The sequence below is a fragment of the Lissotriton helveticus genome, chromosome 1_1 (assembly GCF_964261635.1).
Source record: "Lissotriton helveticus chromosome 1_1, aLisHel1.1, whole genome shotgun sequence".
NCBI classification, from domain to species: domain Eukaryota; kingdom Metazoa; phylum Chordata; class Amphibia; order Caudata; family Salamandridae; genus Lissotriton; species Lissotriton helveticus.
In genome coordinates, this window is record NC_136057.1 from 1,005,165,742 (window position 1) to 1,005,192,515 (window position 26,774).

The window sequence follows — 26,774 nt, forward strand, 5'->3', positions numbered from 1 at the left end:
GGGCCTTATAGGTCTCATGCCTGCAAATTTATATATATTTCGGATAGGGGCTATATTCCTCAATTTGGTCCACGCATTAGTTTGATGTGAACCATCATCTACCAACGGTTCTGCTCCTTCTTTTCATTAGTTGAAGATCATTAGTGAAGAAGATACTTTTCAGCTGGCTGAAAGGGGCTTAAACCTGTTTCAGCCAGGTGAAAATTAAGAAAGAAAAAATAAGGTTAACAAGTCTCAGCTCGCATTCAGTTGATCAATGCATTGATTCAGTCAAAATGAGACTACCCAAATTAAATATATTGAGTGTCACCAATTAAGAACATTCAACAGGGCAAAACATGGCAACTCGGCTTTGCTCCAGATTAGCTAGGAATGACCGTATTTGCCTGGCATTGAAATCCCTGCATTGACGTATCAATTCAGTTCAAGACATTTTATGTCTCAAACTTGTTGCTTCTACATTTTAATGACACTTCCCAAAGTGCAGCTTGCACTTGTCCAATCACTTTATTCTGGTTACTCCAAGTGCCAGATCAGTAAGCATATTGTGAGCATAAAGAACAAGTTACTTACCTTCGGTAACGCTTTTTCTGGTAGATACTATATCTGCCTGTGGATTCCTCACCTTGTGAATATCCCCCTTGCGCCAGCAATGTTCGGAAATTTTCTTCGTAGTACGCCGACGTGGGCGACGTCACAGGAGCACGGCATCGCGCGCGACTCCGTCTGACGTCACCGACCCCATATCAGGCCCACGCCGGCGTGATGACGTCAGTTCCGCCCTTTTTTCCGTGCCTTCGAGGCACACGGACGGACCAACGACAGCAAATATGCAAATATACAATGTACACAGTACACATAGAACTAAATCAATAGTATAAACATATATACAGAAAGACCAGGTATAGCAGAGTGGACAACGGGGAGGCGGGTGGGTCAGTGAGGAATCCACAGGCAGATATAGTATCTACCAGAAAAAGCGTTACCGAAGGTAAGTAACTTGTTCTTCTGATAGATACATCTGCCGTGTGGATTCCTCACCTTGTGAATAGATTCTCACAGCAGTCCCCACTCCCGGAGAAGGGTGCCCACTCTGCTACACCAGGAAGTCTTGGAGGACAGAGCGCGCGAAGTGGCCATCCCTCCTCACCTCGGTATCCAAGCAGTAATGCTTCGCGAAAGTGTGGAGGGAGGCCCAAGTCGCGGCCTTGCAAATATCCTCAACAGGTACACCCCTAGACAAAGCAGATGTTGCAGACTTTGCTCTAGTAGAATGTGCTCTAATACCCTCAGGAGGGTCCTTACCAGCAAGAGAGTAGCAGATCTTGATGCACAGGATTATCCACCTGGAAAGTGTGCGCTTGTGCACCGCTCTGCCCTTCTTGCAGCCAGCAAAACCAACAAACAGCTGGTCATCCATCCGGAAGTCTTTAGTCCTGTCCAGATAGAACGACACCGCCCTCTTAGGGTCCAGACGGTGCAGTCTCTCTTCCTCCTTAGACGGGTGAGGGGGAGGATAGAAGGTAGGAAGGGTAATGGACTGCCCAAGATGGAAAGGAGTCACCACCTTAGGCAGAAAAGCAGCCCTGGTCCTGAGAACCATCCTTTCAGCATGAATGGTCAGGAATGGGGGTTTGGAACTTAGAGCTTGAAGCTCACTTACCCTCCTTGCCGAGGTGATTGCAACGAGGAAGATCGTTTTAAAAGAGAGAAGCCTCAATGGACACTTATGCAAGGGCTCGAAGGGAGAACCCATTAAGAAGGTCAGCACAAGATTCAAATCCCAATGAGGAACAACAAAAGGAGTAGGAGGGAACATATTTATGAGACCCCTCAAGAATCTCAAAACCACCGGAGATTTAAAGAGAGATGGCTGATCCGGCAAACATAGAAATGCCGATAAGGCAGAAAGATACCCCTTGACCGTGGCCACAGCCAAACCTTGCTGCGCCAGATAAAGGGCAAATTGTAAAATATTAGACAAATGAGCCTTCAAAGGGTCAACATCTCTCTCCCTGCACCAAGAAACAAATTTTGACCACCTATAGGAGTAAATGGACTTAGTGGTGTCACGCCTGGCAGAAAGAATGACATCCACCACCTCGTGAGGGAGAGAAAAAGAACTCAAGTTGCCCCGTTCAATCTCCAGGCATGAAGGTGTAATGTCTGGAGGTGGGGGTGTAAAACCTGCCCCTCCATCTGAGAGAGGAGGTCTGCCCTGTGAGGGAGACGGAGCGGCGGGTGAGAGGAGAGGCGGAGAAGGTCTGAGTACCACACCCTTCTTGGCCAATCCGGGGCGACCAATATGACTTGGGCCCGGTCTTGACGAATCTTCCTCAGAACCCGAGGAATCAAAGGTATGGGAGGAAACGCGTAAAGGAGTTGATCTCCCCAACTCAGCTGAAACGCGTCCCCCAATGCTCCTTGCATCGGATACTGGAGACTGCAGAACGAAAGGCAGTGAGCATTCTCGCGAGTGGCGAATAGATCCACCCGAGGAGTCCCCCACATCCGAAAGATGTCGTGAACAACCTCTGGGTGAAGCCTCCACTCGTGGTCGGCAGAGAACTGCCGACTGAGACTGTCTGCACGAACGTTCAGAACTCCGGCCAGATGATTTGCCACCAGACAAATCTGATGGTCCTGAACCCAGGACCAGAGACGCAGAGCCTCTCTGCAGAGACACTGCGACCCTACTCCTCCCTGCTTGTTGATGTACTACATCGCAGTCGTGTTGTCCGTTAGGACTTGAACCGAACGACCGCGAAGGGAAGGGAGGAAGGCCTTGAGTGCCAAACGTATCGCCCTCAATTCCAGAAGGTTGATGTGAAACAACCTTTCTTCCGGAGACCAAAGACCTTTGACCTCCAGGTCTCCCAGATGAGCACCCCACCCGAGAGTGGATGCATCCGAAATCACTGTGGCCACTGATGGAGGTAGCTGAAAAGGCTTTCCTTGTGACAGATTGCCTTCCACGCTCCACCAAGACAGATCCGCTGCAGCTTCTCCGGAGATCTTCACTGACTCCCTGAGATCTCCGTTGTGCTGATACCACTGCCTGCGGAGGCACCACTGGAGTGCCCTCATGTGCCAGTGTGCATGACTGACCAACAGAATGCAAGAAGCCATCAGACCGAGCAGACGAAGGACCTTCAGGACCGGAACAACCGCTCCATTGTAGAATAAAGGAATCATCTCCTGAATGTCGTGAATTCTTTGAGGTGGAGGGAATGCACGACATACAGAAGTGTCCAGTACCGCACCTATGAACAGGTTGCGCTGGGAGGGCACCAGGTGAGACTTGGGTACATTTATCGAAAAACCCAACCTGTGTAACAACTGAGTTGTCTCCTGCAGATGATGGAGCACCATCTCCGGCGACTCTGCTTTGATCAGCCAGTCGTCTAGATAAGGGAATACAGGAATCCCCGACCTTCTGAGATGCGTAGCCACCACTGCCATCACCTTGGTGAAGACTCGAGGCGCAGTAGTAAGTCCAAAGGGAAGGACCGCAAACTGGTAGTGCTGCGATCCCACCGTAAAACGGAGATACCTCCTGTGCGACTTCAGGATTGGGATGTGAAAATACGCATCCTGCAAGTCGATCGACACCATCCAGTCTTCTTCCATCAGCGCCAGAAGAACCTGAGCAAGGGTGAGCATTTTGAACTTCTCCTGTTTGAGATAGAGGTTCAAAATCCTGAGATCCAGGATAGGCCGAAGCCTGCCATCCTTCTTGGGAATCAAGAAATACCGGGAGTAGCACCCTTGACCCCTCTCCTGCTCTGGAACCACCTCTATCGCACCCTTTCGAAACAGTGCCAGGACTTCCTCCTGCAGGAGAAGCAGGTGGTCCTCCGAACAATAACCTTGGCAAGGAGGGTAATTGGGAGGGAATTCCTGAAAAGGAAGTGCATACCCATTCTCTACGAGATTGAGAACCCAAAGATCTGATGTAACCGATTCCCAATCTCGTAGAAAATGAGTAAGCCGACCCCCTACTGGCCCTACATGATCCAGAATGGTGGATCTAGGGCTGCTTTGCTGATGCGGGTGGGGGTTGGGCATTATTGGAGGAAGTGGAGGAAGAGGAGACTTGACGTCCACGTCCACGACCCCTCTGTTTACCTCTATAGGATCTATATAGAGGGTTTTGCTGCTGTTGCTGTTGTTGTTGTTGGCCCTGCTTGAAGGGACAAAAAGAAGATCTGCCAAATCCTTTGAACTTTTTAGTCGTCGACCCTCTCATCTGCAGACCCAAAGATCTCGCGGTGGCACGGCTGTCCTTAAACCTTTCCAAGGCTACATCAGCCTTCTTACCGAAAAGGCCAGTTCCATCAAAGGGTAAGTCCAGCAATGTAGATTGCACATCCGCAGAGAAATCTGAAGACTTTAGCCATGCGGCTCTCCTGGTCGCAATGGATGAACCCATAATTCTAGCAACAGAATCCACAGTGTCCATACCGCTTTGAATGACCATGCGGGCAGCAGCCTGAGTGTCAGAGACAACTTCATTAAAGTTCTTCTTATCATCCTCAGGAAGTTTTGATGATAATTGCTTCACTGAGTCCATTAGCGCATGCACGTATCTACCTAAAAGGCAAGTAGCATTTGATGATTTAAGAGCCATGCTCCCAGAAGAGAAAGTCTTCTTCGCAGACAGATCTAATTTTTTAGACTCTTTGTCAGCTGGCACTTGAGGGAAGGAGCCAGCAGCCCTATTAGAGCAAGCCGCCTGAACCACAAGACTTTCCGGAGATGGATGCGTAGAAAGAAATGCAGGGTCATCAGGAGCCACCCTATAGCGTCTTGCAATAACTCTTGAAACTGCAGGAGCAGATAAGGGCTTCTTCCAAATCTCCTTTATTGGATCCGTCAAGGCATCAGTAAATGGCAGTGTAGGTTCCACAATTGAAGAAGGAGAATGTAAGACTTCAGTGAGGATGTTGGGTTTGTACTCCACTGTGGGCAGCTTTAAATTAAGAAGGTCAGCAGCCTTCCTAATGACCACGTGATAGGGTGCCACGTCCCTAGATGGAGCATCAGAAGCTGAAGGCAGAACCCACTCGGGAGAGAGTTCTAGACCACTAGCATCCCGAAGCTCATCGAAATCATCGTCATGATCAGGAAGCTCGCCTTCTTCCACATCAGAACTTTCATCATCTTTTTGTTCTAGAAGACGCTGAGCTCTTCGCCTCGACCACTCCAATCGAATCGAAGTCGACGGATCCGGTAACGACTCCGACGGAGCCGGTTCCGACGTCGATCGAGGAGCCGGAGCAACAGGACGAGAGTCATGAACAGGTGTGGTACCTCGATCTCGACTGCGAGGTCGATCCGGAGTCGGCGAAGCCGCATGCGGAGTCGAAGACCTCGGTGGAGCCGTACCGAGCCATGGTGGAAGAGGCGCCGGCATGAACGGCATAAATGGAGCTGGGGCGTACGACTGAGGAATACCCAGATTGTATGATAATGGACCCATGGGACCAACAGGTGCTCCAGTGGGGTACATTGCCCTGGAATATACTCCGAACATTGCATTTAAAAAATGCGAGGGATCCTGTCCAGGACCAGGAAAGGGAGGGTACGGACCTACCGGATCCAATGGAGGTCGCCCCGACACACTCTCACTCTGACCTTCCGGATCCGCAGGAGTCTCCGCTGGAGTCGGATCTTGAGGAATCACTTCTTCTTCCTCTTCATGTTCCGAGGACATCGGATCCGGATCCGGCTCCGGTTCTGGCTCCGGGGTCGGAGAACCTCCTTTCGATAAAGCAGGCGAAGGAGAGACAAAGTCTTTACGATGTTTATGAGACCTTCTCTTCGAGTGAGGATTCCTTCTCCGAATGATGTTTCGAACTGTGCTTCCTCCTCTTATGCTTTCTCCTCGAGGAGCTCGAAGCGTGACCGGAAGCCGATTTAGATCTAGACCTAGATCTTTACCTGGATTTTGATTTCTCTTTAGATCTCGTATCCTCACCAGATCTCGAACCCGCTCTGGATCTCGACGCCGATCCCGACTTCGATCGAGACCTTTGCTTCGACTTCGATCTCCGTGACGTCGATCTTGAATAACGTCCAGAATCCTGTTTTACCTTCGCTAAAAGTAATTTAGCTTCACGCTCTCGAAGTGCTTTCGGATTCATCTTAAAACAGGAATTGCAGTTCTTGACGTCGTGACTCGAACCAAGACACCACAAACAATCCTTATGTGGGTCAGTGATGGACATCGTGCGGGCACAAGACCTACATGGCTTAAAGCCTGTTTTCCTTGACGACATCTTCGGAGAAGAATCAAGTCGTAAGAGAGAAACAGTGGCAATTAATTAACAGAAAGATACTAAGTATCGCAGAAGATCCCGAAAACCGTTAGCGTCGAAGACGCGGAAAAAAGGGAACTGACGTCATCACGCCGGCGTGGGCCTGATATGGGGTCGGTGACGTCAGACGGAGTCGCGCGCGATGCCGTGCTCCTGTGACGTCGCCCACGTCGGCGTACTACGAAGAAAATTTCCGAACGTTGCTGGCGCAAGGGGGATATTCACAAGGTGAGGAATCCACACGGCAGATGTATCTATCAGAAGTAAACAGACAATGCGATAGGTCTCACACTTGCAAGTGTTTGAGCTATTGGTATTGTAAATGACAGTGCCTATATTTTTTTTTTAAAGCTGTAAGCTATGCGTAAACACACACTTTGTACCAGCCGCGGCCGGTAGTGGGAGGACCGGCCGGGCGGTGACGTGGGGAGGGGGAGGGACAGGGTGGGGGTAGTAATGTATGGATTATGGAGTTTAACAGGTAAGTAAACATGAAAATAAATAAAACGAATTTTGTTGCATGCACTGCATCGCATTTGGTGATGCAGTGCACGCAACGAAATTTGTTTTATTTATTTTTATGTTTACTTACCTCTTTAACTCCGTAATACATACATTACTACCCCCCACCCTGCCCCTCCCCCTCCCCACGTCACCGCCGGCCGGTACTCTCACTACCGGCCGTGGCTGCTTCGTACTTATATTCTTTGCTTACGAAAATCAAGGCTGGCAGTACAAGAGGTGTAGTTACTGCTAGAAATGCTTCTCATAACCAACAACTGTACGTACAAAGTGGGTGTTTACACACCGCTTGCGGGCTTTCAAAATACATAAATAAAAGGTAATGTCATTTACAATGCCAATAGCTCAAACACTCGCAAAGCGAGACCTATTGCATTACAAATGCTTGTCATCCTTTGCATGTATTACAAGGACGAACTGTAAACCCACGGGTCCAGGGTGAATGTATTCGATTACAAAAAGAGTCACAAGGGGCTGACTCTCTTATCTGCAACCCCTCTTCTGTCATTCAGAGGTATACTTGCAAGTGTCAGTTACTCATATCATGATGAAGATGCATAAAGACAATTAAAGACATAATACTTTCTCTTGGTTAGATCCTTCTCTATTCCTTCTTTACACTTTGAACAAGGATCCTTACACAGGATATACAACATAGTGATAGTGCAGACGACGCAGTGTTCAAGTGAAAATATATAAAATATGTGAACATTGACAAAAGACTCTATAGAAAATCCCTGGTAGTCATATGACTGTCAAAATCTCTGAATGGGGCTTGTATTTCGTCATATACAATATCCCTTATGTAATTAAAATACAAATACTAGCCATGGGAAGAGTGCCCGGTCATATGACTAGCAGGGAGTTCTAATTGTCAGTGGTCACCTTATTCACAACCTGTACCTGGAAGGGCTGCATTACAGAACATTTTCTCCTGTTCCTCGGTTATGAGGTCCCTATACATATCCTCAACCACTTATTTCACACATGATCCAGTTTGAGGCCAAGTAATGCTTAAAGAGATTGGTATAGGTGTTTGAGTGTAATGTTCCCATTACCCAAGTCATGCACGGTCTGCACTAAACCAAGAGTGGCAGCTTGCTGTGCACTGCCATCCAATCAGAAAGCTCCATGTGGCCTTCTCCAGTAACTGAGTGGTTGAGAAAGTCCTACCTCGGTTTAGCCTGATCAACCTACCTGAGCCAAAGATGTCAGCACCATATGTAAATCTCCCACATTCGTCCTGCATGCCATCTTAGATCAGTGGCAAAGTAAGGTGTGCTCAACAACTGGATCACTGAAGAGGAGGTAAACGTAGCTTTGTTCCCTATCAAACTCTTCTGCCAACAGTGGCAGCACTTCCATCAATTTGGAGAGAGGGCAGTTGGGATCGCCATTACCAAACGGTGCTGTTAAATGGGTTCTGGGTTTGGTGCCATTTTCTAGATGACACCTTTTAGGGATATGTCTCTGATCACTCATTGAGCTACAAACCTAACACATGCCTTGTCGTTTCACATAGCAGCCCAGTGGATCCACTGTTAGGGCAAACAGCAGAGACAAAAGTGGGCCGCTCTGCCTGGTACGTTGTTCAATGTGCCACTGCCTCGAGATCATCGTCATTGTTCAGACTCTGGTCATTGGATCTGTACACAAGACCCCCATAAACTTGATCATCTCCGCACCAAAATTCAATGCACAAAAGACCATGTCTAGGTAATTGCAACTAAGTGTACTAAATACTGCATTTATAAAAGTGACTGATAAGAAGGAACCACTGGTCAACATCCCAATCTGAAAAAGGTGACTTGAGGCTGGATGTTTTGCAGCAAAGGATAAAAATGTTCAGGTCCGGGTTTCATGGAAGGTCTGTATGGCTAGCACACAAGTGCCCATCAGTTTTCCAAGAATGTTGTACTTATCAAGGGGGTCTCTGGTTTGGATTTGACAATTCCAATCACCTCCGACAGGAATGTGGGAAGTGGAAGGTGAATAGTAAAGTTATACCCATCCAAACTCCCTTGCATTTAGTAACCATTGCTTGGTGAACCGAAGAAGAAACAGAGCAGAAGCTCACCAGGCCAACTGCCCGCAGATGAGATGCAGAGAGCATGGACTGGTTTGCACACTGTGAACAGAATATGCATCAACAGGCTATGGGTTCGAGAAGGAAAGGAGAAAGAAGGGTGGAAAATAGGAGAACAGACCCATGCTATATTTAACTGACTTGTATCAATGTATTGGTATATATTGTTCTTTGTACAGCGCGGACATAGGGGTAATGGTGACATGATTAAAAATGTCATACAGTCATCAAGAGGGTCATGTCTTTTCTCTGAATCTTCTCTGTCAGTCTCGTCTGTGTGTAGCCGGGCAGTGTGGTGGAGGCTTCTTTTCAGCGACTTGGGAGAATGAATTTAAAGAGATGTATCTTCAGTTATTTCATGAACTGCAAGAGCAATGTGGTAAGCTAACTATTTTTATTTGGTATACTTATACTATACATGGGATCCTGCTATCCCTGTATAAAAGCCACTGTGTCATTTCCTTAATACGTTCGACTTGCGAAGTCTCTTGTCACCTGCAATGAAGAAATTACATAGTTGATCATCTATAATAACTTATTACAGTTGACTTCTGAAATCAAAGTGTTGGCCCCAGAGCCAGCAGGTGGGGTGCAAGGCATGTTACAGAGCCTAATTACCACCACAGTTTACACAAGAAAAATGGGAACTGGCTTTTCCTTCTGATAAGTATTTCTAACAAGACAAAGGTGATCAATAGACAGGAGAAATTTATGGCAACATGTTTATGTTTTTTCCATGCTATAAGTCATTATAGAAAATATATAATTTCTACTTATTTCTACACTGTCTGAGGTGCCCTTTATAGACCTTTAACTTTTTGTTGGGGGCATTCTGAAAGCTTCCTTTAGAATGCATTCCACCCTTTGCTTACCCTTGGCTTTGTAACTCATAGTTATTTGCTGTCTATTTGCAGGCTCTCTTTGCTTTAGCCTGTCCAGCTTGAGTCCGTCCCTCCATTGACCAATACCCTGTTTACTGTATTCTTCCACTAAGTCTCTTTCTGTCAACATGCCTTTAAATCTTGGTCTTATCTTGTCTTGCTGTGCATTCAAAGACATAGGTCAAATGTCAGGCTGCTTTTAGAGGGAACTTGGTGTTCACTTTTCTTTCTCTGACTTCAAAGTGAGAGAATTTATGTGACAATCTTGCTGGGAAATAAATGGTTTGCTTTAGCACACAACAAAATGTATAAGTCTGTAAATGAACTGTGTTGATATTTCAGAATAAATCAGAATTAGGAAAGTACAAATGAAGCACTTTTTTTGTAATTTAGAAGTGTGCTTGAACAAAATATTTGAATATGATCAAAACACATCATCACATTAGGGGCCAGATGTACTAACATTTCATTTTGTGAGTCTCTAATTACCATTATTTGCTACTTGCAATTCAAGACTGTGTAAATGTACTGGTCATTTCAAATGAAATGTGTTGTCTGGAATGGCAGTGCACTACCACACCATGCATACTCCATACTACACAACTCCACTCTACAACACTCTACTCCACTCTTTTCCTCTCCACTCTACATAACTCCATTCTATGACACTCCATTCTTCGACCCTCCACTCTAAGACACAGTACTCTACTCCTCGCAGGGCTGGCTTAAGCGCTGGTGGCGGCAAGTGCAACAATCAGTTTTGACACCCCCCATGACCTCCTCCTTGGATTTCCTGACTACCACCGGGCAAAAGTGTCCCTTTTCTCTCCATCTACCCCAATATACCCTACTTCATTCTACTCCTTTCTTCCCACTCCACTCTCCCCAAGGGTTGGATTGGGATCTAAAATCAGCCCGGACATACGAAAAAAAAGTGGCCCACATGTGCGTATTGCCTTTCCGCAAAACACTGCTTCAGTGAAGTTTCATGAAAAGAAAGGGGGTGGGGGCATGTTTTATTAACTTTGCTTGGATAAAAAATATGCACAGATTAGTTCACATTGCTGAGCAACACATGAATGCAAGTAAGACCACTTCTGCTCAAGCCTCCTGCCCCCGCTCAATCAGCATACATTAATGGGCTGGCCCAGCGAGAAAAAGGGAGTGATACCTCCACCCATCTGCCTCTAGAAAGGCCACTCCGGCACCCACTGGGTCGCTGGTGGCATCCTAACAGCAAAGACACAGCCCCCAGGCTGCCCAAAAAAAGCAGCCCACAGCTGGAACTTGGCTACCAGTCCTTGGGCCATTTCCAGAGTGCCCGCCTTACCAATCCGACCCTGCTCTACCCCAATCTACCCACACCAATGTACCAACTCAAATCTACCCCGCTCAATCCCATCCCACTAACTTTTAGCTATGCTGAACAGTAGCCACACTGGTGTGCAACTTGGCTAAACACATTGCCAAAGCCAATAGCTCTCACATAGGCGAGACCTATTGGCTGTGCCAATGCTGGTTTTAACCTGCATACATTAAACTGATTCTAATTGTTTTTGCAAAAATTACTTGGTGTTTTTGGGTGTGTTTAATTCCACAGTTCAGAATCAGCTTTTGGTCTTCTGATCTGCAATGAACATAAAGAACAAGTTACTTACCTTCGGTAACGCTTTTTCTGGTAGATACAGTATCTGCCTGTGGATTCCTCACCTTGTGAATATCCCCCTGCGTCAGCAGCTTCCGGAAATTCTTTTTGCAGCTTCGCGCCGACGTGGACCGACGTCACAGAGGCACGGCACGGCATCGCGCGCGACTCCGCTGACGTCACCGACCCCATATCAGGCCCACGCCGGCGTGATGACATCAGTTCCGCCCCTTTTTTCCGTGCCTTCGAGGCACACGGACGGACCAATGGCAGTAGAACAATACAAAGTATACACAGTACACAAAGTCCAGATTACACACATAGTGCGAAAACAATAAGGGAAAGCAAAATGTAATAAACATTTCCTTTGACAATAAATATATATAAATATATACAATAAACATGGTATACAAGGGTGGACAACGGGGAGGCGGGCGGGTCAGTGAGGAATCCACAGGCAGATACTGTATCTACCAGAAAAAGCGTTACCGAAGGTAAGTAACTTGTTCTTCTGATAGATACATCTACCTTGTGGATACCTCACCTTGTGAATAGAGTCCCACAGCAGTCCCCACTCCCGGAGGAGGGTGTCCACTCTCCTATACCAAGAAATCCTGGAGGACAGAGCGCGCAAAGTGGCCGTCCCTCATCACCTCGGTATCCAAGCAGTAATGCTTCGCGAAAGTGTGGAGGGAAGCCCAAGTTGCCTCTCTGCAAATGTCCTCTACAGGCACACCTCTAGAAAGAGCAGATGTTGCAGACTTAGCTCTAGTTGAATGAGCCCTTATACCCTCTGGAGGTTCCTTACCCGCCAGGGAGTAGCAGATCTTGATGCACAAAATTATCCATCTTGAAAGCGTGCGCTTGTGCACAGATCTTCCTTTCCTGCAGCCAGCAAATCCAACGAACAGCTGGTCATCCAACCTGAACTCTCTTGTCCTGTCCAGGTAGAAGCTCACCGCCCTCTTAGGGTCCAAGCGATGAAGTCGCTCCTCCTCCTTGGAAGGGTGAGGGGGAGGATAGAAGGTAGGAAGGGTAACGGATTGCCCCAGGTGGAAAGGAGTTACCACCTTCGGCAGAAAAGCAGCCCTGGTCCTAAGAACCATTCGATCAGCATGAATGGATAAAAACGGGGGCCTTGAACTAAGAGCTTGAAGCTCACTTACCCTCCTTGCCGAGGTAATTGCTACAAGGAAGACCGTCTTGAAAGACAAAAGCCTCAAGGGACATGAGTGTAAAGGCTCAAAAGGTGAACCCATCAAAAATGTAAGAACAAGGTTCAAGTCCCATTGAGGTACAATAAAAGGAGTGGGAGGAAATGTATTGATAAGGCCCTTGATGAACCGTAAAACAATAGGTGACTTAAACAAAGAGGGCTGGTCAGGCAAACAAAGGAAAGCCGATAAGGCCGACAAATAACCCTTAATGGTTGCCACCGTAAAACCCTGCTGGGTCAAGGAAAGAGCAAATTGAAGAATATTGGACAAACGAGCCCTTAAAGGGTCAATGGACTTCTCCCCACACCAAGCAACAAACTTTAACCATCTATAGGAATAAATGGACTTAGTGGAGTCACGCCTGGCTGACAAAATGACATCCACCACATCGTGTGGGAGAGAAAAGGAACTCAGGTTGCCCCGTTCAATCTCCAGGCATGAAGGTGTAAGGTGTGGAGGTGGGGGTGTAGAACCTGACCCTCCATCTGGGAGAGGAGATCTGCCCTGTGAGGGAGACGGAGCGGCGGGTGAGAGGAGAGGTGGAGAAGGTCTGAGTACCGCACCCTTCTTGGCCAATCCGGGGCGATCAATATAACTTGGGCCCGGTCTTGGCGAATTTTCCTCAGAACCTGAGGAATCAAGGGTATGAGAGGAAACGCGTAAAGGAGTTGCGAGCCCCAACTCAACTGAAACGCGTCCCCCAAGGCTCCCTGCATCGGAAACTGGAGGCTGCAGAATGACGGGCAGTGAGGATTCTCGCGAGTGGCGAACAGGTCCACCCGAAGAGTTCCCCCCGTCCGAAAGACGTGAAGAACTACCTCTGGATGAAGCCTCCACTCGTGGTCGGCAGAGAACTGCCGACTGAGACTGTCTGCACGAACGTTCTGAACTCTGGCCAGATGATTTGCCATCAGACAAATCTGATGATCCTGAACCCAGGACCAGAGACGCAGAGCCTCTCTGCAGAGACACTGCGACCCCACTCCTCCCTGCTTGTTGACATACCACATCGCGGTCGTGTTGTCCGTCAGGACCTGAACTGACCGCCCGCGAAGGGAAGGGAGGAAGGCCTTGAGTGCCAGACGTATCGCCCGTAATTCCAGCAGGTTGATGTGAAGCAACCTTTCCTCTGGAGACCAAAGACCCTTGACCCACAGGTCCCCCAGATGAGCACCCCACCCTAGAGTGGATGCATCCGTTATTACAGTGGCCACCGATGGAGGAAGTTGAAAAGGCTTTCCTTGCGACAGATTGCCTTCCACGCTCCACCAAGACAGATCCGCTGCAGTTTCTCTGGAGATCCTCACTGACTACCTGAGATCTCCGTTGTGCTGATACCACTGCCTGCGGAGGCACCACTGGAGTGCCCTCATGTGCCAGCGTGCATGGTTGACCAACAGAATGCAAGAAGCCATCAGACCGAGCAGACGTAAGACCTTCAGGACTGGAACAACCGCTCCATTGAAGAATAAAGGAATCATTTCCTGTATGTCGCGAATCCTTTGAGGAGGAGGGAATGCACGACATACAGTAGTGTCCAGTACCGCACCTATGAACAGGTTGCGCTGGGAGGGCACCAGGTGAGACTTGGGTACATTTATCGAAAAACCCAACCTGTGCAACAACTGAGTTGTCTATTGCAGATGAAGGAGCACCTTCTCTGGCGACTCCGCTTTGATCAGCCAGTCGTCCAGATACGGGAATACAGGAATCCCCGACCTCCTGAGATGTGCTGCCACCACTGCCATCACCTTGGTGAAGACTCGAGGCGCAGTAGTAAGACCAAACGGAAGGACCGCAAACTGGTAGTGTTGCGACCCAACCGTAAAACGGAGATACTTTCTGTGCGACTTCAAGATGGGAATATGAAAATACGCATCCTGCAAGTCGATCGACACCATCCAGTCCTCTTCCAGCAGCGCTTGAAGAACCTGTGCAAGAGTGAGCTTTTTGAACCTTTCCTGTTTCAGGTAACGGTTCAAGATCCTGAGATCCAGGATTGGCCGAAGCCTGCCATCCTTCTTGGGGATCAGAAAATACCAGGAGTAGCATCCCTGACCTCTCTCCTGCTCCGGAACCACCTCTATCGCACCTTTTCTGAACAGTGCCAGGACTTCTTCCTGCAGGAGAAGCAGGTGGTCCTCCGAACAATAACCCTGGCAAGGAGGGTAATTTGGGGGAAACTCCCGAAAGGGAAGAGCATACCCATTCCCTAAGAGATTGAGAACCCAAAGATCCGAAGTTATCAATTCCCAATCTCGTAGGAAATGGGTAAGCCGAACCCCCACCGGTGCCACATGATCCGGAATGGCGGATAAAGGGCTGCTTTGCTGCGTTGGCAGGGGGCTGGGACAGGGAAGAGGAGGAGATTTGACGGCCTCGAGAACGGGCTCTTTGCTTGCCCCTATAAGACCCATACAGCGTGTTTTGCTGCTGCTGCGGCTGCTGCTGCGTTGACTTGTAGGATCGAAAGGAAGATCTGATAAACCCTCTAGTACGCCTTCCAAAAGTGCCCCTGGTTTGAAGGCCCAATGACTTGGCTGTCTCCCTGCTGTCTTTAAAGCGTTCTAAAGCAGCGTCTGCCTTCTTGCCAAATAAACCAGATCCGTCGAACGGGAGATCCAACATCGTAGATGGGACATCTGAAGAAAATTCACTCGACTTCAGCCACGCAGCTCTCCTCGTAGCTACAGAAGAGCCCATGACCCTTGCCACAGAGTCTGCCGTGTCCAAACCACTCTGAATCACCTGCCTTGCTGCAGCCTGAGTGTCATATATATAACGCCCCATCAGGCAGGTCGCATTTGTGGACTTCAGCGCCATACTGGCGGAGGAGAAAACCTTTTTAGCAGCCTGATCCTGCTTTCTCGACTCTTTTTCAGCTGGAACCTGAGGAAAAGCTCCCATTGATCGTTTGGAACAGGCCGCCTGCACCACCAAACTCTCAGGCAGAGGGTGAGTGGATAAAAATTCTGGGTCATCAGGAGCAGCCCTGTACCTTTTGGCAACAACCCTAGACACAGCAGGAGCTGACAAGGGTTTCTTCCAAACCTCTAAAATTGGATCTTTAAGGGCATCATTAAAGGGCAGTAAGGGTTCAGTCACCGATGATGGAGAGTGAAGGACCTCTGTGAGAAGATTTGACTTGAACTCAGCAGAGGGTAAAGCAATGTTCACCAAACTTGCAGCCTTCTTAATCACAACGTGGTAAGGAGCCACATCTTTAGAGGGTTCGTCCGGTACTGAAACCAAATCCCACTCAGGGGACAGTTCAAGGCCACTGGAAACTGAAAGATCCTCAAAAGGGTCCTCAGGACCCTGCAGCTCACCCTCCTCCAAATACTCCTCACGATAGCTCTCTTCCTCCATCAGCCTCTGGGCTTCACGCCTCGACCTGTGCTTCACATTCGAAGCCGCCGGATCCACTGTCGGTTCCGTCGAAGTCGGAGCCGGCGTCGAGCCCGACGCCAGACGAGGAAGAATGCCTTCTGTAAATACCGAAAGTCTTGAAGTTAGGATTTTTCTCAGTTTAGGAGTAGTAAAGTTAGGAGTCCTAACTTTAGGACTTCTAAATGCCTTCTGTGAATACCGAAAGGCTTAAAGTTAGGATTTTTCTTAGTTTGGGAGTCCTAAAGTTAGGAGTCCTAACTTTACTACTCCTAAATTGAGAACAATCCTAACTTTAAGACTTTCGGTATTCACAGAAGGCATTAAGGAGTCCTAAAGTTAGGTGTCCTAACTTTACTACTCCACAACTGAGAAAAATCCTAACTTTAAGACTTTCGGTATTCACAGAAGGCATTTAGGAGTCCTAAAGTTAGGACTCCTAACTTCTGTGAATACCGAAATGAGTAAGTGCCTTCTGTGAATACCAAAATGAGTAAGTGCCTTCTGTGAATACCAAAATGGTAGTAAGTTTAGGATTTTGTCTTAAATTAGTTCTGTGAATCGGGCCCTATGATCATGAAAATCCTCTGTGGCGTGCGATATCCTTATAATGTACAGCAGGAGAAACTTTCTATTTGTTGTTCAAACCGAGCTGGCTGCAGAGCATTTTACAATGCTTTATGTATCGTAATTTGCGGTTACTGTAAAAGCTCTTCAGGTTCTGGGGACGAACGTGGGGAAAAGGAAGGTATTAAATGCTTTCCTGATTCCATATAAAATTTAAATTTCTCTAGAGGGTGGGAAGAAAGAGAAGGTTTTTTAAAAGTTCTCTTTTCCCACCTTGATGACCTCCAGTATAGGCAGATTAAAGCTGTGGCTTCAGGTTTGGTCAAATAGGGTAGGTTTTTTCCTAACCATCCGACTTGTTGGTGTTGATTGTCTAGGAAATAATACACAGCACTAAAATCGTATGAGCCTCAGAAGGAGAAGAGAGTGGAAATATTGGAGTGTGAGGTGATGTGGTTGAACATTCTCTGTCCAGTGATCTAACTGGTGGCAGCAATGAAGACAACGTTTAGAGATGCAAGAATGGAGTTGAGAAGACTGAAAAGTAGGGCACTGCACCCATCAGTGGGTGATAGGATAGAGACTTTACAGTGGTGCAGAAGATATGTGTTGGAATCCAAGATTTTAACCAGTGCATGTGGACAAAACAATCTTAGGAATTACATCTAGAGATTAAATATCACAGGCAAAATGTGGAGACCTGGTATACTCCATGTTTCATGGTGAAATAAAAGCCCTCATGAATGCATTGCTGCCTAATATTTAATAAAAAGGAGACCGTTTGAGTATATTGACAGATTCGAATATCCTAAAGTGGACTGAGAGGTTGTGCAGTAGGACTTGGCCATGGAAGATTAAGCAAAACTATGAGGCAGGGGCTATCTTTGCTTCTGCAGGGTGTAGCAAAGTTGCAATTACAGAGTGTAGCTGAGTTGGTTATGCTTTAGTGATGTAAACCTGAAGGATTTGCCTATATAATATAGTTCTGGTACTAAATATGCAGGTCCTTGTTGTGGAAAAGAGTAATCAGACGGAAGTTTGTAAGGCTGAAATGGCTTTTTGAGTAACGGAGAATTTTAATAATTTTTAGGAGAATGTGAAAATGTTGGTGCACAATGAGGAACTGATAATGTTTGAGTAGGGGGTAAAAGCATTTCATGAGGGTAGTATATTAGTAGCATGAAGTAACTTTGAAGGTCAGTAGAATGATGGTCAAGTCATTGGGGTAAGGGTTGTAACGAGTACTAGGTGAACATGCTGTGAGAGGAGTGACAGGAGTGTTATTGTGGGAATTAGCTAATGTATTCTAAGCATGTATTTGAAAAGTGTCTTTTCCAGGTTGTCTTCTGCCATGCTCTGCGAAAAAGGGGAGGAGGTAGGAGTTTTGATGGATACTGTCATTTAGCTGTTGCCTGTCTGTACTGCCCTTTCTTGTGCTCTCCAAATCAGCTCCTGGAAAACGCCTCATATTGTATGCTGTGATGGACAAAAAAAATGTGAATGACACTTGGATAGACCACTGGATGAAGATGGCTGAAAGAAAGCCCTTGTATGTACGGATGTGGGCATTTTCTACATGAGTTTTTGGAAAACAATAGGTTGGCAGCTAATAATATAGCTGTCTCTAGTCAAAACCAAAAGACACAAGTATTGGCATAGCCAATCGGTCTCGCCTTTGGGACCTTATAATTGTTTAGTTATCCAGCACAATATCCTTGGTTCAACAACATCAAGTGTTGCATGGCAAAACACTTATAAGGTCCCAAAGGCGAGACCTATTGAATATGCCAATGCTTGTTTAGAGTTCTGATGATGCGATCTCTTAGTATCCACTTATTATTGATGGGTTTATAGCTATTTAAAGTTTAATATTTACATAATCTCTTTTGTTTTGGTGCATACATTTATTTATTGTTGAAACGACTGATCATTTTTTGTACATGCAGTACTTTGAGAATTTTCCTTCTGTTCTTCTTCTGTCATTGTTCTGCTTATACGTTTATGCATGATCAGTGCTTTATGTTCCTTCGATGGTATTTGACCACTGGTCATTATTTGTCCTATTTTTAAAAATGTAATAAAGAATTAGGATACAATATGCCCACGGGTAGCTCCCAACGGTGGAGAAGCCTTGCTGAATGAATGAAGAGCGAAGTTGGCACATAGCGCCAAGTAACTGGCGAATGCTCCGACATACATATATACATCATACTTATATGTAACATGCATCCATCAACGTAACATAATATACACTGACTTTATAGAAGTGAGTTGTGCTATAAAGTCAAAGAAGAGCAATGAATCATTCAGTGTTTATATCCGAACTGTAGAGCGCCTAGAAGCCTTAGGAATACATTTGTGATGCCTGAAATGTATAGGGCTTAGAAAAACTATCTATGCACAGAGCTATGGAGTCTGATGAGTAAAATACTCAGTAACTTCGAACTCTTGTGAACGCAGCATTGTCTCTGTCTGAGGGGTATGACGTTATAAACCCCATCAAAACATGAGGGGTCATTAGGATGGCGGGCGGACTTTGTCCGCCCGCCATCCTTTCGGGGATTGGGAGTGCCCGCCATAAGGGTGGGGGTCCCGTGTGGGCAATTAGGATGCGCCCGCCACAGTGGCGGGCGCATCCTGCATTCCTGGCATTGTGGCGGGCGGTGCACTCAGCACCACCCGCCACAATGCCAGGAAGGCATGTTGTGCACTTCCATGCACAACATGGCAGGCACCGCGCGGTGCCTGCCATGTTGTGCATGGAACTGCTGGGGGGTACCATAGGTACCCCACATGTGCCACCCCCCAACATCCTGGGGCCCCGAAACGGGCCCCCAAACACAAACACTGCATGCCTTTCCGTGGCAGCAACGCCGTCATGGAAAGGCACCCTCCCGCCTGCATCCTGATATGGATGGCGGTGTCTAGCAGACACCGCCACCATATGAAACCCTTTTCCGCCCAGTCAACTCATTGACCGGGCGAAAAAGCGGCGGACGGTCTTCCCGTCCGCCACGGCCCCCCCGCCATACTAATGTGGCGGGGGGGAAATGGGTGGCGGGCGGGCTAGGATGTAGGGCGGATCGCCACCGGCGGTGGCGATCCGCCCAACATCCTAATTGGCCCCCTATTGTCTTAAGATGAGGTATATAGTTCATAGAGGCACTATGAATATTTAATGCCTGTACCTGGGTGGTACAGGATTTAGAAACTTTATGAATAGATTATATTCGTATCCGAGTTGTAAAACACATTCTACCCTTTTGAATATCCAAAATGTATAGCACTTGGAAACCTTGTGAGTGTATTTCCAGTGCACGAAGTTTAGATGAATTAGATGACTTATCAATATATCATCTATACTTGAAACGTATATGGCTTGAAAGACTTAATGAACGTATTATGTTTAAACCTAATGTAAATAGTGCCTAGATGTGTACCTGGTGTCCCAATACCAAATGCGTATAGCGTTTAGAACCGTTATCAGTAATAGATAATATCTGCCCGAGACATGGGTGCTATATAAATACAGAACATAGAGATCATAATGTCTATTGCTGCTGTGTATAGTGAATAGAAAGTTATGAAACCATTGTGGCTTAATTCAAGGTGTGTAGTGCTCAGAACCCTTAAAAATACATATCTTGGCTCGAGTTTTATAGCACTTAGAAGCCAGGTGAATACATTACGCTTAACAGAGCTCGGTGTCGCAGTTTTGCAACTCCTAAGAGGTACATAATAGGTTTACTCCTAATACCAAATAATAAAGTGTCCAATCAGGTGACACTGGAAGAGTGAACAGTTGACATTGCAAGGCTAACGTTCGATTTGTGACTTTGAGATCATAGCAGAAGATAGGAGGGAGCGATTAACACTCAAAATCATTGTGCCGTCTCTGAATAGCATTTATGAAACACTTCCATCTGTACCCAAGATGTGTAGTTCTTTGAATCGTATAAATACATTATATCTATTCCATGTTCATGTGGCATTTAAAAAGGTATGATTGTAATACGTCTGTGCAAGGGTCACATAGCGCTTAGAAGCCTTGCGAATTCTGTAGAACCTAGTTTAAAGGTCCTACACACGTGTTTAAATCCTAAAAGTATACAACACTTGAAAACATGTTGATTACATATTTGTGCATACCGGAAAGTGTAGCACTTAGAAGCTTTGCGCATAATTATTCTGTAGAACCTAGTTTAAAGGTCCTAGAAACATATGTGTTTAAATCTTAAATTTAAACACATATGTTTAAATTTAGAAAACGTATTGATTACATTTTTGTACATACCGGGAAGTGTAGCGCTTAAAAGCCTTGTGAATAATTTTTCTCTGGAACCTAGTTTAAAGGTCCTTGAAAAATATGTGTTTAAATCCTAAAAGTATACAACACTTGAAAACATGTTGATGAAATTTTTGTGCATAGCGGAGAAGTGTATTCACACCATTGGAGTATAAGTCTTGGATATTTTGACTGGTGAATATGTTATGTGAATACAGACGAGAATAGTGCCTAGACTCAGTAAACGCAAAACAGTAAACGCGCATAAGGAGCAGAGTATAGTAGCTGGAAGATTTGCGAATACAGTGTGCATATATCGGAGGAGTGCAGTCTTTAAAACATTGTAGATACATTGTCAATTGCTGAGGATTAAAGCGTTTAAAAGCCTTTTGTAAATTGACACATGATGTGTGTATTTGAGGAGTAAAGTGCCCTGATGTTTTACAAATATATTACATATATACACAAGGGTGTCTTTAGGATGCCCGATGACCCACCATGCAAAAGCTGTGATGGAATAGCGCCTAGACATCGTCCTCATAGAGCTGTAGGGAGCAAGGGGCCAGCCGTCCTGGGTTGGTAGTCCATTTGTGGTGCCCGACACAGGCTGCGTTAATGGAAACTGTGGTGGGACTGGACTTGTGAGAGAGAGGGGGAGCAGGAGGTGAGCCCGCGAGTGGTGCGGGCGCGCGCTTGGGAGAGCAGCGCGCACGCGCTTGTGAGAGCAGAGCGTGCGCTTTTGGGAGAGTAGTCTTCACTTTTCAAGTAATGCACTCGTGCTTGTGGGGTGCCGCTGCTCGCACCCGCAAGGTGGATGCCGTCACAAGCATGAGATGTGTAGCCCGATGGCTAAAGGCATTCCTAGAGCAGCGCATCTATGCTGCCTAGGCGAGACCTAAAAAGTGGTATTTGGAGATATCATGTGTGCATTTCTTAAAATGACCTAACAATTTTGTAACTAAAAATTAAAAAAGCTATTTGAGGACTTTGCATGTGTTTTTAGAAAATGAGATGATGTTTTGGCCAATTAAATTAAGTTATTTGTGGATGCTAACAAGCTGACATTCTGGGACATATTCAGTGCCTTTACAGAATATTTAAAACAACTTTTTCAGTTCTAATTAATGCAGATTTGTTGGCACTTATTAGTGACTTTCTTTAGTGCATATGGCATTACCTTGCTTTACTGGGTACTTCATGACTGCAATAGGTGGGAGCGATTTCTAATCCTTTTTAACAGCATGTCTTATTCTCACTGCACAGTTCTGAAATGGAACGTGGACCTGTAAGAACATACTATTATCTTTTTTGAAAAATAACAGAAGATTGTTTCAAACTCCATTTCCGGGCTAGTTGAGCTGCCTTTAAAACCTACTGCTCTAGCACCAATGTATCTGGGGAACTTTGCTATAAAAAGCATGGCTTGGTCCAACAATTTCTTATTTCTGGGCAGAGGACACCCCCATGCCCTCCCCCAAAATATCCCCAGGGGTGTTTGAGCTTGCCCTGAAAACAAGGACTCACAGTTGAACAGTTGGAAATTGCATGTCTATAAAACCAACGACATAATAGCGAATGCCTTAATTTTTTTAGAGCTGTTAAACGCGCTATTTAGCCCCATTTTCTCAATAAGCTTGGGAAGTCTGTGCAATTCAGGCTAAGTACCTCCCCCAACCACGCTTACAAATCCGCAGCCGCTAATGGATCCAACCTCAGAACCAAAACATGGACATTTATTTAGCTAAGGTGCACCCACGTCATGATTTTGTATTCCAAACTCAGAACAATGTCATGTCCCTAAAAAAGTGACACTTTAATAAGCAATCCCAAGAAGCTCAACGTGAAGGAGATGAAAGTTCAAAGGATGGGGCTACTATCCATTAATATTATTACCTCACCAGAGCGTTCAGACAGTACACAGCCTTCCATGGAAACTGCCAGCTAGGATCGAGGTTCAATAATAAACCTAACAAATAACCGTTTGGTACCAAGAGATTTGAAAGAAAAGACGTGAAACGTTCTGCTGAACGGGATTCATTCGTGAAACTGAATGCCAGCTCTGTGGGATTGCATAAAAACTGGCACCATTAGGAAGCCACAAACTTGGTTTGAGTGACAAAACCTGGGGGATATGTAACGTTACTAGTCACCGTTTCCAAAACGATGCGACAATCCACCATAAAATGCCACTCAGGTCTTCAAACTTCTAAGGTTCATTGCGTAAAATAGTCCCATCCTGCCCTTCTTCTAAGTGCCTGTCATGTCTTCTATGTACATTCACCTGCACTTTAAAGTCACACTCCACCGCTCGTATCCCCTTCAGACGTCCTAGCAGGTACCTGCTGTGCCCCAGGTGTGAGTGTCGTCTCCTGGCATGCGAGCAGAGTCTTCGGGCGGTACACGCCAGCGACTTCCCTGCCAACAGAACAGGACAATGCTGACAAGCGGGCTCTATGTGCGTCCGTTACCATGGGGACGGCGTACGGCACAGCCACCCCCTGCCAAGCTGTGATTCTTTAAACAGTCAGGGGAACGGGCTAAAACAGAATCGAGAACGCTGCGGCCATGTTGGCCTCTCTCGCCCCTGACCGCGTGTCATTACCACGAGCAGCGGTCATTGCTTGTATCGAAGGAAACTCAGCGTTCTTAAATATAGTATTTACCGCGAACCAATGGCAATGCAGAACAATTCGATTTAAGTCATACAAACAAAGTTATTATTTTTATATTTGGCTTCTTGAGAAGTTGAGAGCCTGTTGTAACCTAGTTCTAGTTTCCCCCCTGCAACCTTTGGCAAGTGGTGCCTACCAGCTCTCCTGCGCGAGGGCATCATCTGTCACCTGATTGGTTCCCCTACATTCCGCCTGTCCTGGTTCCGTTCCCTTGCCCCCAACTGTCATAATGATTCTAACTAACTGACCTACGCACCGCCTTAAGGTGTGGGGCTGATATAATAAACTTCTACTTCTTCATCTTACCTTGACTCTGACTTTGTTTGCAACAGTGGCGACGAGGACCCCAGCCCCTCACCGTGAACCCACTGCCTTCCAGTTTGAATGCGGAAGCAACTTCTTCTAAAGGCTCGGTGCTGCAGCCGGTTCAAGGAACGACTGGCTTGAGATTAACAGGTCAAGGGCTAAGAACAGCTCCGTGATTTCGGCAAGCCGGCTTTTGAGTGAGTCGAGCGTGAAATGAGCCATCGACTTGTGAGTAAGTCGAATGTGAAGGGCTAAGAACAGCTCCGTGATTTCGGCAAGCCGGCTTTTGAGTGAGTCGAGCGTGAAATGAGCCATCGACTTGTGAGTAAGTCGAATGTGAAATGAACCATTGACGATTAGCAGGGGATTCGACCAGTGATTATCATTCAAACTCGAGCGTTCTTGTGAAACTGACGGAGTAAGACTCGAGTTAAGTATAACTGGATCCTGCGCAAGTCAATATGGTGAGCCGTGAAGTATGGTGAGGAAACTGATCAACCTCCGTGAATCTCGGCTAGTATTTGAAAAGTGATAGTGATAAGTGAACTTTGGACTTCCTAGAGATTGACAGTGACCGGTGGATACTGATGAAACTTCGAGCGTTTTTGTGGTAACAGTGAAAGAAAAGAAAAACGCAAGACCACTGGAATCTGAGCGAGTCCATGAGGTGAGCCGGGTAGCCGGGTGGAGGTGAAGTGAGCGAAGCAGGAACCCATACTAATATAACGTCTGCAGCCGCATTTAACGATGTTTAAGCGTGTTAAGTAACCCACCCCACTTTCTGTATAATTCAACGCGATGAGTAGCCCACTTTGAAGTCAGGGATCCGAGAACCTTAAAGTGTATGCGGCTGACATACCTCAGCGGCGCTCGGCTATCGTGAGTTTTCCTCAACTCTTTGGGCGCGAAGGGGAGAACGACACACCTCTCGCAGCAGCGCCACCTTGCCGTTGAAGGCCGCAACTGCTTACACACACATATCCCGAGAAATAACGAAAGCGAGTGGTACTGCACATAAGTGAATAAGACCAGTACCCCTTAGAGGAACTTTCTAGCCACTTGTCAAGGAAAAGCTTATAGAAATTAAATGCACGTCATGCGCTAAATGGGCAGATAAGTGGAAACGTAAGGACATAAGTATGCCCAGTTAAGTGACAAAGTCTTAACACACAACCCCATAAAATCCATTAAAAATAAACTCAATGAGCTACGGGAGATGAATCCGAACTGAACTTCAAGAGTGAAGAAGACCAACTGAACAAAGCGCATCATCCACAACATATAGGTAGAAACCACGGCACGGCCAACACATAAAAGGGAAATTATACAAGTCGAATTTGATAGCAGCAGCAACATGGATAAAAACATAATGTGCATCTTACCCCCACCAGGAAAAGAAGCCAAGAAGGTAGCGAACAGTAACGCATTTGAGGAGGTGAAGGATGACTTAAGTGAACTTTACGAACAAAAACTGTTTGCCAACGCACAAAGTGACAAAATTCACCGGGAAAGTGGTGATTGCAAAAATGATTTTAACATGAGTGAAACCAAACCTGAGAGTACCATAGACATAAATGGAGTTGGGATTGACGTTATCGCTGATTCAGGTTCGAACTGCACATTGATAAACAGGGGTATATGGAAAAGTAAATTGGTTGTGACACAAGGGAATGAATTGAAGGAAACTGAAACGTCCCCGATAACATACACAGGAGAAAACATTAACCTAACGGGGTGTAGAGAAGCAAAATTGAGCTATATGAAGGGAAGCACATGGAGTACGGTTTATATTTCAGAAGAAGGACCCTCGGTACTGGGGTGGGAAGAACAGAAGAAATGTAACATAATGATAGATCCCAACCGTATTGAACCTTTGAATAGGCAGGCACAAATCAACAACAAACTCAGTACAAGCTCCAAGATGTTGAGTGAGAAGAAGCCATCGTCCACGACCAAAAGTGGATGGACAATGGCTGCATGGGGTAAGAAATGGAAAAAGGAAGCAGCCATTGACAAATTCAAAACAAAACAAAATGCATTCATGAGTTATGATGTAGAGGACAGTATTAGTGAAGAAGTTCTGGCAGATAAAAATGAACCGGCCTATGGAGGAACAAGTATGGTATCTCTGTCCACGGTGCCAGTGGTGCACTTTTGTAAATCTACCTGCCACAAAGACGAGGCAGTGTGGCACTCTACTGCACTGATTAAGTCAAAACCCATCACAAGAAAGAATGATGCTGACGGCGGTCACCAAGAAGAAAATGATGGTCAGTGTCTGGTGGAGTCGGAGTACTTTGACTGGTTATATAATGTAGAGCCAAAGAATGAAAGTAAAGATGCACACAAACACGTACTAGATCCTCACCCCAAAGTTCAGTTAAGGAATAACAAGAAGCTTGTGGAACGCTGGAGAGAATGCAAGTTAAGTGACACAGAGGACACAACCACATCCTCTAGTGGAACTCACGTGATGAAATTGGATGGAGAACAGGTCCTTGCGGATGCAAGTATTGAAGGAATGAGAGTTGTTGGAAAAGAAAGTACAAGTGACACTGGTACAGAGTACTACAAGAGATGTGATGTCAGACCCATCCCAGAGAGTGACAACGTGAGGGATACTTGTGGTATGAGTAAGTGTAGGCGCAGACGCAGTACATTATGGTCCTGGAAATATCCCAGGAAAAAGGATTCCAAAGCCGTGGCCACTCACCAGGGTGGAGAAGTCAGTACAAGTTACAGCAGACAGGAGCACAATACTATACGGGAGTGCCATGGCGGAGAGAACGATGAGGAATCAGAGAAAGGGAACAAGAAGGCACTCAGACCAGTACCTTGCCCACACCATGTGGTAAACATAGGAACTGACTAGATGCATACAGGTCT

General features: G+C 46.3%; 1 protein-coding gene across 5 annotated transcripts in view; it reads right to left on the reverse strand.

The window, feature by feature from the left end:
- The window catches only part of SMKR1 (small lysine rich protein 1), a 126,627-nt gene extending 103,155 nt beyond the window's left edge, over positions 1-23,472 (reverse strand). The window contains exons 1-2 of one of the 5 annotated variants that reach the window (XM_078656043.1): positions 23,250-23,470; positions 22,088-22,175 (exon numbers count right to left, since the gene is read on the reverse strand). The gene's annotated coding sequence lies outside the window, so the exon portion shown is untranslated. Of the gene's footprint in view, positions 1-22,087; positions 22,194-23,191 lie in introns of all 5 variants that reach the window. The other 4 variants (XM_078656040.1, XM_078656047.1, XM_078656038.1 and 1 more) reach the window with 4 other exon arrangements.
- Positions 23,473-26,774: the final 3,302 nt, after the last annotated feature.